The 13,298-nt window shown below is 32.1% G+C and overlaps 1 protein-coding gene across 2 annotated transcripts in view; it reads left to right on the top strand.

The window, feature by feature from the left end:
- The first annotated feature begins 6,632 nt into the window (after window positions 1–6,632).
- Window positions 6,633–13,298, top strand: part of LOC124537295 (receptor-type tyrosine-protein phosphatase kappa) — a 180,657-nt gene continuing 173,991 nt past the window's right edge. For both annotated transcript variants that reach the window (XM_047114090.1, XM_047114089.1), the window contains exon 1: window positions 6,633–6,797. The gene's annotated coding sequence lies outside the window, so the exon portion shown is untranslated. The remainder of the gene's footprint in view (window positions 6,798–13,298) is intronic.

Raw genomic sequence — 13,298 nt, 5'->3', positions numbered from 1 at the left:
CTACTTACTATCATTTTGATATAAAATACATTGACAATTATATTTTATATCCTATCTGTTTGTATTGAAACTTAAATCCGATTAGCAAATTGCTCAAAATATTTGAAAAGATGATTCGACGTCGAGCAATAAACTTGAATTTTTATAATGAAATCGTATAATATTGAAAAAAAAATTAATATTCATATATCGTGAAATAAGAAAATGATAAAGATCTTAACAATGTAAAGACAGACTTGGAAGAAATTTGTTTCATCGCTAACTTTTCCCAACTTAATACAAATATTATAATAAAAATACCTTCATAAACAAGAGTTACAAATATGTTTCATTTGGTGGTAGGGCTTTGTGCAAGCCCGCTTGGTATTGGTATTGCTAGGTGCTACCCACTCATCAGATATTCGACCGCTAAACCACAGTACGCAGTATTGTTGTGTTCCAGTTTGAAGGGTGAATGAGCCAGTGTAACTACAGGCAGAAGGGACAAATCATCTTTGTTCCCAAGGTAGATGGCGCATTGACGATGTAAAGAATAGTAAATATTTCATACAGCGCCATTGTCTATGGGTGATGGTGACCACTTACCATCAAGTGGCCCAAATGCTCGTCCGCCAACAAATTCCATAAAAAAAATGAAAAAACATTTGTCAAATATTAACTTATTATTAAGATATGTAACATACTTAACCTCTTACTCTGAGTGAACTTTGTCAATATAGTTATATTCTGAAATGCCTGTCTTGGAGAAACTTTAATATGGATGCCTCTATAGTTCTGAGAAACTGTGGCGTGATAGACGAAGTGCTAAACAGATTATCATGACAATGACAAGCGGAGGAGGAAGTCAGTTACAGTGCTAGCTTAACAAATATATATTGATTGAATAACTGGTTGAATATTCAATAGAATACGAAAACCTTTAAATTCTTTGAAATAATACCATTTACTCGACGAACAAAAAAAAAAATGTAATACAAGATATACATGAAAATAAAAGTGTCTGAATCACGCTTACATTTGGTTCGCCCCAATATATATAGAGGTTTGACTATGAAAATGGGTTGGCATTTTTGGAGCGGCGTGTTTTATTGCAATTACCACGAAGTGTTAACAAATGTCAACCGAAATTAAGGAAGTTGTTTTTCGGATCGTGAGTGTGCAAATAACAATAAATTTTCTTTCGTATAAGTAATACGGCTTTTAGAAGAATAAATCTCGAGGACAAACGGTTTTAAGTTACTATTTAGTTATAGTGTTGTTTACTGCGTGTTCCATCTCTATATTTTTATAATTTTTGCTATTCGGCCTTTTTTAGAGACAGATTTTGATTTAAATATTATTGTCAACTATAAAAAAAAATTATTACTTTATGACCCGTGGCTAGCATAGCCTAGAATTTCACTGATAAATTAATAACATTAACATTGCTAAAAAGGCTTAAACAAAAATCGTGACGTTTACAAATCTGACTAATTACTGAAAGCTCATTAATCGCCAAAGATATCATCAGCTACCGACTAACGACCGAATGGTCTGTAAATCGATTAAAGTCAAATTTGTTCATAGGATTTTGACCAACGTTTCAGAAATTGAAAGTTAACTACCATGAATACATAAATATGCTTGTTTTATTAAGCAAGGGCAATAAAAACTGTGCAATTATGTTCTACGCTGCGTTTGGTCAAAGATTGGCTGTTGCTCGCTTTTAATTAAATGAACAATAAAACATTTAGATTAGTTTTACATATGAAATATATTGTGGGAAAATTATAAGTTTCACAAGAAGTAGATAGCTTACTATAAGATTATTTTAATGATTTAATTTCAAATAAACTTTTAAGGATATAAGGCATGCGGAAAGTGTGTACAAGGGTTTGTTAGTGTCTGGTAAAGCTCTAGTGAGCTTATTAATCTCGGGCTAGATAACACTTGGCATGTGTTTATGTAGTATATTGTTTTATAATTTCGACTGTCTTTTCATGTGATAAAGAGGTGGACGGCCAAATAGGTCATCTCATGGTAAGTGGTCACTTCCATTGACATTGGTTCTGTAGGAAATGATAAGTATTAATGATTGGTTTTATTTATCTAGTAACTAGCTTATTATGCTAAAGATATTCCTAACTTGCCCACATGTCCGCACCCTCTCAGATGGGCTAATCGCTGTCTAACTATCATGTACACGTGGCCCCGTGATACCATGATTAAACAAAGTAGGTAACGTAAATTATAAATGCATATAAAAGAAAGAGAAAAGGTATAGAATATATACTGTACATACGAGTATATGTGTATATGATATTAACTATTTAGAATAAAAAAGATTAAGTCCCGAAAATGTTGTTTAATTTAAAACAAAAATGTGGTTTTCGCTGGTATTTTAGCAGTTATTCGACCCTTAACGTCTCGACACCAAATAGGCGTCATACAAGGGAAACGCGTTTAGGCGTTTTGACATTTACATATGTTTTTTATATTTTTATAATTCTAAAATCGATATCGTGTAAACAAGCAATATAAACCAGAAGCGATATGAATGGTATTCGATTTATTTGATCATGAAATATAGCTTTACAATGCAAATACAAATTTAAACGAGCAAATTATGAATTTAATGATGTTTCGACTTACGAAATTGAAAGCGCGTCAGAAATTCTTGCTATAATTTCGGATACATTTTGTAAATAGTTAACTGAAATTATTTTATGAGCCAGCCAGTGTTAATGAATTGTAAGATTTCGAAAAAATAGCATAATTTTTTTGTATAAAGAAAGAAAGTTAATAGAGATGTTGATTTCGTTTTGTTATCAAAAGTTATTTCATGTAATGTCACCTAATAATTGATTTATAATCACTTCAATCGGTTAAACCTGTAATTCTGTTCTTTTTAAAAGTGGCATCACTTTTAAAAAGTAGAATATTATTTGGCCTTTTTAAATAAATTATCTATGTGGCCTTTTTGTGTGTGTGAGTGATAGTTTTGTAAAATAATCTGATCAATCAAAATGGACTAAGAAGGAATAATAAGTCGATTTGTCACTTTTTATAGGCTGATTATTTGTGTCTCAAAGAGGTTCTTTTTTTTCTATTGGATGGAGGAAGATCATATGGGCCACCAGATAGTAAGTGGTCACCATCACAAACCAGTGACCAGTTAATGTTTCTTTTATTTTATTTAATTGTCACATAGACAATGGCGCTGTAAGAAACATTAACCATTTCTTTCCTTGACTTCCAATCTTGGGAACTACACGTTATGTCTCTTGTGCCTGTAGTTATACTGGCTCACTCATCCTTCAAACCGGAACACAACAATACCAAGAACTGTTGTGTGGCAGAATATCTGATGAGTGGCTGGTACCTACCCAAATCGGCTTGCACAAAGCCCTCCCGCCAAGCGATTGTTTTGTAAACCGATTTTAATTATTTTTATTTCGTTGAACAGAATATATTACAGGGTGGTCCCATGTCAAGTCTTGTAAATCCAATTTCAACATTCTATCCAATGAAAGCGGAAATATATGAGAATTGGTCAGTTTTTGTGTATGTATATGTTACTTGGTATGTTTACTTACTAAACGTTTCTTTTCATAAATAGATTTTATTTTAAGGGTTGCCATATAAATAAGAAAAATAGCAATAATAACTTACAAGCTCCTTAATATACAAAGATACAAAGAAACACAAATTACCCTCATAATAATTTTATAGTTTGAATAAAAAATGTAATAAAATTTTATGAAGGGTTGAGGAAGAACGGGGTCATCTGCCACAAAATCTGGTAACAATACCAGTAACTTAGCGACCGCAATGTCTCAAATTTTAGATTAAACTTTTGCAATATACAGGAACTGAAATATAATATACTCGTTTATTTTTTAATAATATGTTTACTAAGCTCATTATGATTGCATTTTATGTGCAGAACACGACAAAAACTTTTTTCTATTCTTTTTTTTTCTTGCCACAATTTGTCCACACATACAAAATTACAATTACATTTTTTCCTTGTTTATGTTGTTGTTTTTCTCGACTTTTTACATTACCTGATCGAATGTAAACATTTCTAGGCATATTTTTTAATTATAAGGCGTGTACGTGCGTGCTTCATGCCAGTATTTTTCACATATTACCCAATTAACCTTATGAATAATATTTAGCTAAGCAACTCAATACAAGGCAATAAAAAGAGGTTAGACGATCACATCAATGATATCTGACTTTATTTTTTATGATCATAAACCTGGCAATATCTATTTCAAAATAGAATGAACGATAATGCATGATATCATCTAAGATAAAATACTGAATGTAATGAATGAATGGAATATTAATATTAGTTATTGGTACTTTAATAGAATAATCCTATAATGTCCTTTAGAAAATCGTTGTTAACTGGTATCTAGACAACTATTGGATGATAGAGAAACTTATTACCCTACACGTGCCAAAGAAATTGCTTCCCAGCCCCAATTTCAACTTCCAATATTCAAAGTAAACAAACTGTAAGTTATTATTTTGCGTCCTTTCACACTTAGAATTTTAGGGCTTTAATTATTATTATATTTGCAGTGGAAAGGTAAACAGATAAATGTGAAAATTATTGGTAAGTGGTTAGCATTTTTACTGAGAACTACTAAGAGTTTTCCACTAAGACTAAGAAAAAGGATAGCCAAAATAAAAATTAGAGTAACATTTTTAAGTTCATTATAATAACAAATTATAAATCTACGTGGTACACACATTTATAACAATGTTGAGATTAAATGAATTTACGCTAGGGTGGCCTACCTATTTCCGATTTAGAACTCTGTAATTTTCTCTCATGAAAACATCGAAATCATTATTTAATTATACATTCAGGCAGACGAGGAAATAGGCTACCTAATGGTAAGTGATTACTACCGTCCATAAACATTGGCGCTGTCAGAAATATTGAAAATTTCTTAAATCGCCAATACGCCAACAACCTTGGAAATTAAATATGTTATATCCCTTATGTAATTACATTGCCTTTATTCTCTATCTTCAATTATCATACCGGTACTCATTAATACTAAGTATTGCTGTTTTGCAGTAGAATATCTGATAAGCAGGTATTCATCATCATCAATCCATTCGAGTTAGCATAAAGCCTTAACACCATATGAGATTCCCCTATATGACATCTTTTTTTAAATAAAACATAACAAATTAGATAGCTCCGAATCCAACCAATACTTAATACTATACAGCCGGAGAGTTTGATTTCGCTGATCAAAGGAACTACAGATTCGATTTATAAGCAGTGTTTGCATCAGATAGCCTCACTACAAATGTGGAAGGATCCAGGCATTAAGAAAACCTTTTAATGAAAACAATTTTACGTTATTTAGTAAAAGCAATGAATTTGATTATGTACTTCTGAAGAAACGAGCAAAAACAATTAATTTAACATAAAGACATGAAGATTTTAGTAAATATATAAAGGTTTAATCACGTTTTGTTCGATTCTATTTCCTTTTCACTGACTTCATTCACACAGAACAAAATCCGAACAAGATCATTTTGTGTATTTCTCACATTGAGTAATGTTTTAATATCCGGGCGCAAATAAAGTCGCTATAGTTGAAAATAAAGTCGTAATTCTCATATATTCATAGAACGAATGGTTGGCAATGATCGTTGAGATTTACAAAGTATCATAACAAGAAATGCAATTAGCACAGAAAATAAGAATACCCTATAAGATATATTTCATAATAAAACAACAGCTGAAACTGAACAATGCGAAAAACAATGAACGCCACTACCCAAGCAAAAGAATTCGTCGTTGTAGAGTCGTTAATTAGCCCTCTTGACATGCTTTAAATAAGAGAATGGCATCTCATAAGCATGGCAAAGCGTGGACTTCGAATACGTCGTGCAAAGAGTTACAATTCGTTAGATCGGACGAAGTTTTAATGATCCGGGTAGAAGTGGTCGCTATAGTTGAGAACAAGTGGCAATTTGCACGTTAAAAATACAACAGTACGAGTCGCTGGCGATTGTTTTTCATTGCGTCACGCCGTGACGGCTTTCCCGAAGCGAGATCGCTGTGACGATACCAAATTGTTATCCCATTTGTTATATTTTATTATACGTTTTGCAGCTTCCGTTTGTTTCATTCATTTAACTCTTGTTGTTACGATTTTCGCCAACGATAATGTGTATCTTTTTATATTTTATGAAACTGGCGTCGGTTAGTTGTCTACCAGTGCCAGTTTGGATTTCGCGCATACTTTAAACATAATAATGTCCGGTATTCAAAGGAAATATTGTAGTAGTACTTACATATGTAGTTAGGGCATTTTATGTAAAAAAATGACATGCTATTTGCGTATCAACATTATAAAAAATATAATAATATTGTAAATCTTGTTATCTATATAATCATAGATTATTTTCATGATCGAATAATTACATATATAACATATGTCTCGATCAGAGCGCAGAAGACGTTTCAATTATTAATAATCGCACCGTAAAACGTGAAAATTTCAATGGATCCCCCATCGGCGGGCCGATTATCCGTTAAATAAATTTTATTCGTGATAAGGCGAGGGGCGGGCGGCGGCAAGGCGCCGGCGGGACGCCCTAGTCGCCGCCGACCGCTCGCCAAGCGACGACGTGTCGCTCCCGTCGCGAAGCTGCGCTAATTTTACACGCCACTTATTTCCACACCGCTCTCCTAACCATTGACCCACTGACAGTGAATTGTGTTCTTGCAGCGAGTGTGAGTTACTCTCCTGTCAGCGACCCCCCCAGCTGTGAAAACCGTAAGTACTCATATTTGAGACAACTTTGACGCGTCTTAATCAACCGACGTTACGGCCATTTTATAGAATGCCGTTCAACCTTGAAATGTTCAGTATTTTGGTCATTGTATCACTTATGACTGATCTTTCTCAGTATCGAAAGTTTGAGAGTAAAGGTCTTCATTTAAAAATAGCTCGCAATGTTTTAACATATAAGAGAATCTGGGTGTTGTTTGATTTCGGGCCCGGTTCTTAATATTCTGGTAGAGTTTAAAAACATGCTTCAAATTTATGTCAAGGATTTAACACCTTATATTTTATGCAGTTAACAAAGTTTCGGCGGTTTGTAGAGATATAAAAATCTTACAATAGAGGCGGTGATTATACACATTCTTGCCAATCGCATGCCAGATATCTTTCTATTCTCGAAAACTAAACTCGTCTCGTACAAAATTGAATATAAATTTTAACATCGGATTGAGCATTTGCGAGTTCGTTAATGTTCAATTTATTTGCGAACAATCATGATTAAATATTGAAATTTTAATATTACAAATGATGTTATATGTATTGTCAAATTGTTATTCCAAGCAAATTATTACATAAATTCATTCAAAGTACATTTAGTGTACTACTACTGTGTACTATATTAAATTCATATAATTTATATAAACAATAAATACGAATTTAAATTAAATTACATTTTAATAGTTGTCACTCTATGACATAAAGTTTGAAACCCGGGAGTTGAAATTCACTTCATAGTTAATTGAATATAACTAGGAACATATGCATGCATTAATTTACATTATAGCTACATAAGAACAGTATTACATTTATGTTTATTCGAACACTTACAAAACTTCATAAATCCAATGACTCAAGTTAGTTTCCGAAATAAAAAAAGACTGAAATAAAGTTGAATCTTATCAGTTGTAATCAAACACAAAAGGTCTGGATAAACAGTGTAACATAAATCCGCCGAGTTATTGATGCGGTACGGAAATTGCTTCCCCCCAGTGCCGGCCACGTTTCCTGCCATCACACCGTTTTCTCAACGCTCACTGCATTCTATGTTCACATTGTATACTCCCTTATATTCGGTGTCACATGCTGTTAAGATTAAATATTTGATATCGTCTTTTTCTTCTTAATATATAAATATGATTTCCCTCGATGCTTTTCTAAACTGTTCATTTTATTACGTTAAAACTTTGATAGGGTGAGTTTTCCTGGTCACCGATTTTCCAGTCTAAGTTTGTTCGTAAAAAAATAAATAGGTCTTTTTGTATATAAATAAAGAAAATCACCAAAGTATATTTTAAGGGGTGGATATCATTTTTCAATTGCTTTTTTATAATTAAATGACAAATTGTTTTATTGTAAGGATATGAAAAAACAATCAACTGTTAGATTTAATTACTTATTTCATTCTGAATCAGAAAATGTTATGATAATATTTTAGGACAATATTATTGTTCTAAATTTGTTTGAGAATATTATAATTTTACAGGAAGACTTATTGTTATTGTTAGAGATTCAATTATGGCTTCGTTCAGTATGTTTATATGAGTATGATTTAAGATTGAAGTTATAACCAAGTTAAATTGTAACGAAAATTATTTTCGTGTAGTCTTGACTTTTGACTCTTCATCAGTGAATCTTTTAAGACAAAAATTGTATTACATTCATTAGGAACCTTCAACGCTAAGGGGTATCACATAATAATATGTAGCACACGATTTTTCTTGACGCCGACGACATTGTAAGCTGGGTTCTGAACTTATAGGACGGTACTCTTAAGATATGCGAACTCTTCTGAGGACTTCTAACATCTGGCCTGAGTCTTAATACTGGCCTTCCTGTTTACTGTCGAGGTCAATCTTTAAGAAAGAGAAAACAATCTGGAATCAAATTTGAAGAGTACCTACTCCTGCACGATAGGACAGTATTGGCCCAACAAATTACAGTAAGCCGTAGAGAGAGTAGTAAAGTGCGTAATTTAGATTATTTATACGAGTAGGATTCCATTTTATGTGTAATTTCAAAGAAATTTTCCGCATTATACCCAACGTGCGATATTTTATAAAAAACAAATGAATCACAATCAGCACGAAATAATACGTATTATTTTAGACAAATGATAATTTAAAAGAGTATTTTTTATTGAAATCAATATATTTTCCGACAATGGTAGGCGTACGGATAACTGGGTCTGATGGTGAGAGTTATAATATAATAATAATAACTATTTCTTATATCATATATAAGTTATGACCCTTGGGCTTGTAGTTACAATGACTTACCTTTCAAATCGGGATAAAGCAATATTAAGTAGTACTGATTGATGAAAGAATGTTTTATGTATGTGGTGTACCGGCTCAGATGGGCTTGCACAAAGTAAATATAGTCTTGCCCGAATGAAGATACTTAATAGTTAGTTAATGGTGAGTTACAATGCAACATTTATAGTGTAAAAACAAACTACATTGGCATTGTTTCTTGGTGGCAGGGTTATGTACAAGCCCGTCTGGATAGGTACCACCCACTCATCAGTTATTTTACCGCCAATTAAGAGTACTCAGTATTGTTGTGTTCCGGTTTGAAGGGTGAGTGAGCCAGTGTAACTACAAGCACAAGTGACATAACATCTTAGTTCCCAAGATTGACGATGTAAGGAATAGTTAATAATTATTACAGCGTCATTGTCTATGGGGGATGGTGACCGCATACCATCAGGTGGCCTATATGCTCGTCCACCACTCTATACCATAAAAAATACATATAAGTAACTTTTATGGTGAATGGTAAGCAATGTCTATTTATGTCAAAAAGTTATATATTCTTTATTATATATTTACACTGTTAAACGTATCATCATCTGTTGTGTACATATAAAAGGCAATTCATTTAGAAATGGCGTTTCGTACCATAACTCTAAATTAACGTCAGATCAATATAATATCGATACACTTTATTAATGCCAAGAGCATATTTCGATTAGTATTGAAACGTTTGCCAATTCCCTGACCATTATTGCGATCGTTTTCCTTGTGATAAAATTGAAGTATACGAAATACATAAAGATCTTGCTAAAGTGAGCAAAGTTTGAAACCCTACTCGAATTTTCTTGTTCAATTACTTATGTCTAATATATTATTAATTTTATACTTATTACTTACTATATTATTTGTGTCATAATTTAGAAAGAGTCGGTAAATTTCCAGTTGGTGGACATCCTGCTTTTAAGAGATTGATGGGAGTATTTTCTCCGTTAAGCTTTTTCAATGTCAGTTGGCCGGTAAAAATGTGTCAGAATTTCATTATCCATGATATTTCTTCTCCACCGATCTCGAAAGGATTTTTAAACACAAATTAAGCATTATGTCAGTCAGTAATGCTTTTCCGAATTTAAATAGGCAATTCGTGTTTACATTAATAATTATACTTAATGATTAACAGTCAAATTTATTACTAAAGAAATAGAAAAGATAATAAAATATCCTGAGACGAGAAAAACTAGCTGAAAAGCGTTTTTTTTTGTTATTATATCACAGTAAAATAGCATTAGGACATATATTATTTTATGAATGTGCATATCATTTGTTTACAGAGTACACATATTTAAAATAATATATGTATAAAAATTCAGGCTTACTTAACAAAATTTGCATTCGAGACCTTGAGTACGGATCACTTTTTACACATCGATTTATTTTAGCTTTACGCACCAACAATAATCTGTTTTTAAATCAACATTTGCCGTGATCTGCACGATATATATAAAGACTCATGCATACATTCACTATACAGTAATACCGTATTTTTTGCTGTTAGTATGCAATGGAGTCAAAATATTTTAACAATATTTTTTACTAGATAGCCAAAATAAAAAGTTACCGCGAAGCAAACGATTAGGCAGCAATTACCTGCCTCGTTGATCTAATCAAGTAATGGCTAGCTTATATTGTTGTAGATCCCGAAGTTCGGAACTCATCCTCATCTCATTCATTCATCACACTCATCAACCCATGTTGAACCAAAATACTTATTGAGTTTTGTATTATGAAAATCTCAAATGCATTTTGGAAAATGGCATTTATTACTCCCTTGCTTCGCAAAGCACGAAAACCCATTCAACCGTGTGCCTCTCCAGTGTTGTTGTATTTCCGATGTTTTTTAGAGTGAATGAATACTGCACTTGTGTTTGTGAACAGGTGATCACTATGATATGTGTGAGCACTTGGCTAGCCTTCCTTGCTAATGATCAGTGTGGCTAAAACGGCTAGAAGGACAGTCATTTTCATTATCATCGCTGTACGTTATCTACTTTGGACATCATCACACGAACGCGTCGTGTACGTCAAGAGTATTTAACATTCATTTTGTTTTTTGCAACTAATTATTAAAGACTTAACTAAAAATAGATTTTCAGCATTTTCGCTGTCTGGGTCAGGGCTTCTGCCTTTTACTTTTGTCAAACTGCCAGTTCTAAACTAACGCTACAACAATTACCTAAGGCTAAATTAAATATAATAATAGATCGTGATTTTTTTTAATCTGTATGTTATGTTAGTATTTTCGAAAATGTTTCATTGATATTTTACTTAATGGAACACTATTATTAGATAGGTCAATGATCTTAATATGACGAATTGCTGGATATATTTGTGCCAAAGATTTGCCGAAGTTGTTATAAGAAATATGTATACATTTATTTGCAATCGGTCTTTTGTCTAATTAATAATAATTCAGACAGTGGATGCGAGTTTCGTTTCTGTTACTCTGTGCTTACATTTTTTCCCGAAGTACAAAAAAATATTAAATTCATTTTCAATGCAAAAGTACTAATGTTTTAATAATGAATATATTTTTTTGTTTCAATTAGTTAACGTACAAAATCGGACACTTTCAAATACGAAATAAATAATTTTCGAATGTGATATTTACCATTCATACAAAAACAAAATAATATACTTTTAAAGATAGGCTCCAGCTTGATAGTAATACATAATACTTATAACCATTTTCATTTAAAATATACACATCGTTCCAGAGGCATTTTTTGCTTATGAATCAAAAATAATGATGATTTAGAAATAAATATTGTAATTGAGAATAAGTTGTAACAATATAGTAGATACTTGTACATAATTCCAAAAGACTACTGACAAAGATATAAGATATAATACATATACGACTAAATCAGTGTTTGCTAGTGTAACAATAATTGTGTACAAAACATTAGAATCTGAAATATTTTAATAATGTTTAATAAAAATGTACTTTCATAATATTGTAGGAAGTACCTAATAAAGCTAAATAATTCTTTAAAAAGCCGCTCCCTGCATTTCGTAAACGCCCTCGCATGGCTTGTGTTTACGTCGCGAGTACGTTACTTTGCGCTTGCTAAGTAAATCAAGTGCAAATTACATTCTCGGGTAGGATATTTCAAAGTAATTGTCTCCGTTGCTGTAGTTTCAACGAACAAATGACATTTTCAATTTCCTTTCATTTAAAATTACTATAATATTGTACAAAACTTTGCTTTTTAAAAGTTTAATTTCTGTGATGAGTTTGTACTCAATCTTTTAAGATAATTTAGTAATAAACATCTAGAAGATACATTTTCCTTTTAAAGATTTTTATCTTTTATTTCTTGAATCGGATTTGATATTGGTTTTATTTGTAGTGTTAAACTTCGCTTCTAAATCCTAAGATAATAATATATTTCGTAGCTCTGATAGATGGCGTTCAGCTCTTGTTATTTGTATCTAACGTTTCGTTTTTTTTTTAATTTGCTTGACTCAAAATCAATACAAAAAAGTTTGCTTATGATTCCCCTATTCACACTTAATACAAAAAGAACACCAATTAAATGAGTATACAATTAAGAGTTTCGAATGTTTTATCACCAGCACTAAATATTTCAGCTCCATTTGTTGGGTTTAAAATGATTTAAAATCTGTTACACGATTCGAGTTACATATACATGAAGTTGTATCCGCTTGTAAACATAATTTATGGTATCAGTATGTTGCCAATTGAGATCGAAGGTAGGAGAGAACGGCCTTAGGTCAGTGTTTATAACGTTACTAACTAGAACGTTAGTGAAAGAATAAATCAACCTCTAGATGATAACCTCTAGTTTCTGAATCGCTGATCAGTTGAAACTAATTAAGCCCTAACCTGAGAGGTCACTGGTAGCTGGCAGCCGGTGACGTAACGGGTAACCAGTGAGCGTTTAGAGTAAAAAAATTAAATCTCCTATAAAAACTTTTCCAAAACAATATAACAAGAAAAATATTATATTTAAATTTAGAACACTGGAGTGAAAACGTATAAATGATCTCGATCACAATTATCAATCTAAAATTTACAAAAATCTAAAACGTGATATATTCCATGATTCGGGGAGAATTTCAACGCGAACATATCCGTTACGCTTTTAAAATTGTATTTCGTTTTATGTAACGAGCTCCACAATTTACTCATAGTGCTGCTGCGCAGTAACAATGTTAA

This window comes from Vanessa cardui, chromosome 18 (genome assembly GCF_905220365.1).
Source record: "Vanessa cardui chromosome 18, ilVanCard2.1, whole genome shotgun sequence".
NCBI classification, from domain to species: Eukaryota; Metazoa; Arthropoda; class Insecta; order Lepidoptera; family Nymphalidae; genus Vanessa; species Vanessa cardui.
This window is presented reverse-complemented; position numbering and strand designations above follow the sequence as displayed.